General features: G+C 43.3%; 1 pseudogene; it reads right to left on the bottom strand.

Moving 5' to 3' along the window:
* Positions 1 to 381: 381 nt before the first annotated feature.
* LOC107149197 lies at positions 382 to 693 on the bottom strand (annotated as a pseudogene).
* Positions 694 to 6224: the final 5531 nt, after the last annotated feature.

Here is a 6224-nt window from a genome sequence, read left to right as displayed (position 1 = left end):
ATGCCTGCACCTATGACCTGATGCCTGTGTCTCCATATTTCGGAGACAGATAAGTTGTTTTCTAGCTTCAAACATGCACAGGTGGAAAGGAATTTTGTTCCAGGATGGACTAGATCTACAGCCTCACCCATGTTTAATAGAGATGATATTATTTGTGATTTCTGAGCTGATGATGCTTAGATGACATTTTGGACTTCAGTATTAGTTAAGAATTTCCGGGTCCTGGGAAGTGAGTATCTTGCAGGTGGGTCAGATTGAATCTTTGGGGAACAGAGGGTGAACTCAATTTTGTTATACCAGAAACAGGAATCTAACATAAGTGTCAAATGATACCAACAGACACTTATCTTTTTATTTTTTAAAACCAGAACACTTATTGGATGGTCAATTGCTGAAACTTCCAAGAGGAACTGGATGCTGCACAGCTGCCCTCTTGGGTTTAGGAGTTGTTCCTTCATGGAATCCATGCCTGAATCTGTGGTGTACAATTTTTAGGTGCCTCATTAGACCAGTCCTGGTGGTGTTTCCTCTTTCAGCCTTGGCACGCCAGTTACACTTTCTCTTGCACTTGGCAGGGTATCCACATTTGCCACAGGTCGACTTCTAAAGGTGGTAGGCCTTAGAGCCCCAGCCGTGGCACAATGTGTGCATCTTATGACGACGTTTTCCAAATGACAAGTTTCCCATCGTCATCTCAGTTCTGTCACAGAAACCAAAGAATCCAATAGGTACTTTTTGACCTGCAGCCTATGATACCATTTCTAGTCTCTTCCATTGGCTCTTTAGCCCCATATATTCCTTTTTTCCCTTATTTTCTTGGTACTTCTTCTCAGTCTTTATGGTAATCCCTTCCTCTATTTGTCCCTTGAAGTCAGGACAGTTCAGAATGCAGTCCTGCTCCTTCTCTTCTCAGTGAAATACCGTATCTTTGGATAATTCAATCAATTCCCTCAATATCCATATGTACCTCTACCCAAGCTTGTGTCTCCATCCCAGACCACCCTCCTGACCCCTGATCCATTTAATCGTCTGCTTTCAGGATGTCTCCGTGTGGGTGTTCCAGCAGACATTGCAAACTCATCCTTTAACCACACCCTACTCCCCTGCCCACACATCCAGCTTCTGCCTTTCTTTCCCGCCTCCCTTCCTCCTCCCTCCCTCCTCCCACTCAGCACCTTGGCACCCTCAGTTCTCACTTCCTTGCTGAGCAAAGCCAGCATCCCCTTGCAAACTGCTAGTCCATTTAGCATGCCCTTCTTTCCGTTCTCCTTCCAGGCTGAAAGCTGATGGTCCCTCAGGACTTATTTCAAGGAACACCTACTTTGGGGCGGGGGGATTGCTCCCTCCTCTTGATATTTCAACCTGGCTTCCTCTTCTGCGTTGCCTTAACAGCCTGACTACATTCATTCACTGGTATGTGCATCCAACACAAGCATTGACTGAGCACGGCTGGTACTCCTGACACCAGGCTGGGCTCCGGGTACAAAGGAGAACAGGATTCTGTCTCCATCATCACACAGAAGTTTAAAGAAGAAAACAAGGACTCAGGCAATGACACTTGGTATTGCAACTCAAGGCGGGTTGGGGAGGGGAAGGGATGTAGAAGATGGAAGTTCATGTGGTGATCTATGAAGCAGGAGAAAGAAAGATGCTTTGGGGAACCTCAGGATTCCTTTAGAATTTAGAATGAGGTGGTTAGTGGGGTGAAACAGGGAACAGGCTCATAGGTGCCTGAGCAAATAGATGGGCTAAGGAGGTGAAAGTTGATCTTGGAGAGCCTTTGCAGACACTGAAAGGGGCCACTGTGACTGTCATTAGGAAAACGGATTGGGATAGTCAAGGAGGGACAGAGATAGAAGTTACAAGTACCAAGTGAGAAACGATGCCTGGTGGTGGGGATGATGAGATATTGGGGAAAATACAGTTGTTAGATATTAGAAGACAGGTAGAACTTGAGGCTGACACGCAGGGACTCAACATTTTTGTTTTTGCCACTGATCTGGCTTGTTCAACTTGGCATCCACAGCATTGAGGAAAATGCCTGGTACCTACTAGGCCCTTGGCAAATATTTCCTGAATTCCATTTTTTAAATTGTGGCTGCATTTTCAAAATGGAAAATTCACATAACTGATCTAACTAGACAAAATTTGAAAATGAAATTGTACCGGGAAGGCCCAGGTGGCAGTGGTAGCTGTACTTGGGAAATTTCCAGGAGAGTTGTGGGTCTACTATTCTCTTGGCCTCCTCTTTGATGCTACAATGAAAATTGCATTTAATTATCTTCTATTTTACTCAGAGTGAGAAAATCCTCTTGATTGGTGAAAACAGCTGTGAATTAGCATCAAAAGACCTTCTGAAGTAATTCTAAGAAAACTTCTCTTTTGCCAGAGAATCTTACCAGCAGAGACCTATCTGGTTTTGTAGGTTCTTGGTATTATCATGAGGAAAGTTTTGGCTCAGGATTCAGACATGGTTGGTATAGATGGAAGCTTTGCAATCTAGTAGAGGGGCCATCAACCAAGGATAACTGGCTTAGAATCCAGGTCAATTACTTATCCTGTGAGCTTGAGTAGGTTATTTCATCTTTCTCAAGCTCGTCTATGCAACAGAGACAACTATCCCTACCTTGTACACAAGTAACACCTCCTACACTCACTGTGGGCCCCTGCAAGATATTCCCACCTTCCTCCAGCTTTAGGCCATTATGTTTGGGGGTGCGCTTTAATGACTAAAGCTGTGGATGAAAGCACAGCTCTGAGCTAGGAAATGTTTTACATTGGTGGAGGTCCATGGGGCAGTTGCTATTCCTAAGCAATAATGACATGAAACAACCATGAATAGAGCCGTCCCTCAGTATCTGCAGGGGATTGGTTCCAGGACCCGTGTGGATCCCCAAATCTGTGGATGGATGCTCAAGTCCTTTATATAAAATGATGTAGTATTTCCATAGAACCTAATACCTCCTCCCATAGCCTTTGAATCATCTCTAGATTGCTTATAAAATGCAATATAAATGGTAAGAAAATAGTTGTTATACTCTATTGTTTGGGGAGTAATGACAAGAAAAAGGTCTGTACACATTCAATTTTTTTTTTTTTTTTTTGTATCAGGGATTGTACTCAGGGATACTCAACCACTGAGCCACATCCCCAGCCCTATTTTGTATTTTTATTTGGAGACAGGGTCTCACTGAATTGCTTAGCACCTGGAGATTGCTGAAGCTGGCTTTGAACTTGCAATCCTCCTGCCTCAGCCTTAAGCCGCTGATTACAGCCATGTGCTACAGCGCCCAGCTCACATTCAATTTTTGAACACATAATTTTTGTTTTTCTGAACTTTTTTTAAACTATCATTGGTTCAGTTTGAAGATATAGAGCCCACAGATAGAAAAGGAAACTGTACTTCCTTTCTATTTTCTAGCACAAATCCCATGGATGCTGTCCATTGACACAGCTTTAATCTCTTCCTAGTGATAGTTCGGTCAGAGAACTGTGAATTTGGGGGTGAGGTCTGTCCTAGGAAAGGGGCATCAGTGGTACCTTCAAAGGCAGGCAAATAGGGCAGACAAAAAAGTATATGTCATCAATAGTAATTAAAAGTGACTTATTTAATAAACATTTATCAAACACAAAATATATGTAGCATAAAGAATTAAAAGTTTTATAGTTTTTTTTTCTTTCTTTTTTCATTTTGGTTTGGTACTGGTGATTGAACCCAGGGGTGCTCTACCCTTGAGCTCCATCCTCAGCCCTTTTTTTTTTCCTTTATGAGACAGGGCCTCACTAGGTTGCTGAGTGTCTCATTAGGTTGCTGAGCCTGGCCTTGAACTTGGGTTCCTCCTGACTCAGCTTCCTGCAATGCTGGGATTATAGGTGTGTGCCACCACACCGGTCTATCTTCATCATAGGCACAGATCTCTTAAACAGGAGACACAAAACACCATTAAGAAAAAAAAATTGATTTTGTTTCTCAAAATTCACCTTGAAGAAACCGAAATGACCAGCCATAGAACAAGCCACATTTATACTACATATAACCCACAAAAGACACATATCTAAGAGGTATAAATAACTTCTACAAATCAATAGGAAAAAATAAACAGTAGAACACTGAGTAAAAGGCTTGAATAGACACTTTTCAAAAGAAGTTACACAGGGCTGGGGTTGTGACTCAGCGGTAGTTCGCTCGACAAGGACGTGAGAGGCCCTGGGTTCGATTCTCAGCACCAAATAAAAATAAGTAAACAAAATAAAGGTGTTGTATCTAAAACAACTAAAAAATAAATATTAAAAAAAGAAGTTGCACAAATGGTCAGTGAGGATATGGAAGCTTGCTTAACCTCTTTAGTCAACATGCAAATATGAATGACACATACAGGACACTGCACCTGCCACCAGAATGGCTATGATTAGAGACATGATAATACTAAATGTTGACAAAAACGGTGAACCGATCTCCTAGAGAACTGGAAACACTGAATATACGCATGTTTGATGATCAAGCACTTCTACTGCTGGGTGTCTACCTAACAGAGTTGTGTGTTTGTGTACATTCAGAGGAACTAACTAGAACATGCGAGTATCCTTCATAAGCAGCCAAACTGGAAATTTCTCCAATGTTCAGAATAGAAGAAGAGATTAATTGTGGTATGTTTGTAAGCTGTAGGAATGACCATCAGTTACATATGTTACGGTTACTCTATGTCAAACAAAAGAAACAGGACACAAAAGGATTCATCCCATAAATTTTCATTTATATAAGCTTCAAAACCAGGTAAAACTAGTCTTTGGTGATAGTGACCTTTGGGGAGGATTGGGTAGTAATGACTGGAAGGTGACCTGAGCAAGGGACTCTGGTGTGCTGGTGACATCCTACTTTTCCATCTGAGTGGTGATTATCCAGGTGTATCAATTTCGAAATTTCATTGAATGCTATACTTCCACCAATTTGTGTTCTTTCCTTTGTGTGCTAAATATCGCTTAAGATATTTGTTTAAGGGCTGGGGATATAGCTCAGTTGGTAGAGTGCTTGCCTCAAATTCACAAGGTCCTGGGTTTAATCCCCAAAACCAATATGTGTATATATATATATATATATATATATATATATATCAGCAAGGAGATCTCATTTAATTAATAATTCAGTGATTGGCAAAATCATGAATAGTTATTTTTGAAAAGAAAGTGAGGAACTAAGAGATGGTTAGTGAGAAATGAAAGACGGAGACCAGGCAGAGATACATAGAGAGTTTGTCAGAGCTAACAAATAAAGGCACATCTCTCCATAGATGGAAAGAAGTAAAACAGGATTGGGGTTCAGGAATTTTATGGAGCAGGATTAGGGATGAGAGCCAGGTGGGTCCTAAAACAAGAAGGGGGATGGGAGTTAAGGGTGGGGTTGGTATGAGGGAGTGGTGAGCTTTTCTCAGAAACGCCCTTGGGCGAGAAAGCGAAATTTTTCTTAAAATGGCTGCTTAAGATGGCTGTCCAGGTTTCGAGGAGGGGAAGATGGCGGCGAAGGGAGAGCATTACCCCCGTGTACTGCGTCACTGTGCGGGAGAATGATGAGTTAGAACGGCTAAAAGCTATCTTGTTAGGAATTTCCAGCAAAATTGGGGTGCTCCAAAACCTAGAGGAAGGATTTCCATCCCACGAGGATCAGCTACGGGGGCTCAAACGCGAGAGATTTGCCCGCACCGAGGGTCACGCTGCTTATTCAGCAAATCGCCCCGTGGCTAGAGTCTGCGGCGCGCGCTGGGAAACGAGGAGATAGCAACGCAAAGATACAGCGCTGCAGTTTCTGCGGGCTTCTGCCAGCTGTGCAATCACCATACTCAGTGCTGAATTCTGGGTTTGAGACGGGGGAAGGAAGCGGTCCAATTCGGTTCTCCACACCGGTCAGACCACAGAGAAAGCCAGCAGCCACCATCTTGGAGAGCTGACGTCACCATCCCTGTTTTCGACTGATCGCAGCTCATTCAGCCATAGAACAGGTAATGTTCTTTGTCTGCGGCTCGCAGACAAATTACTCAGGCTCAGTGCTAAATAACCTGCGGAAACTGCTTCTTGGAGCCTGCACCTATCAGAACATACACCGAGCACGGAGCGGCCGAATTCCGGCTCCCGGAACTGCTCTGGCCCAGGGCCGGCAAAGGGAACGAAATGCTGCCATTCACATGGGATACCAACATGGCAGAGATCTGATGTCATCAGAAAGCGACGGA

This window comes from Marmota marmota, unplaced genomic scaffold (assembly GCF_001458135.2).
Source record: "Marmota marmota marmota unplaced genomic scaffold, marMar, whole genome shotgun sequence".
In the NCBI taxonomy this organism is placed as follows: Eukaryota; Metazoa; Chordata; class Mammalia; order Rodentia; family Sciuridae; genus Marmota; species Marmota marmota.
The sequence above is the reverse complement of the archived record's forward strand: the minus strand, read 5'-3'. Positions and strand labels throughout refer to the sequence as shown.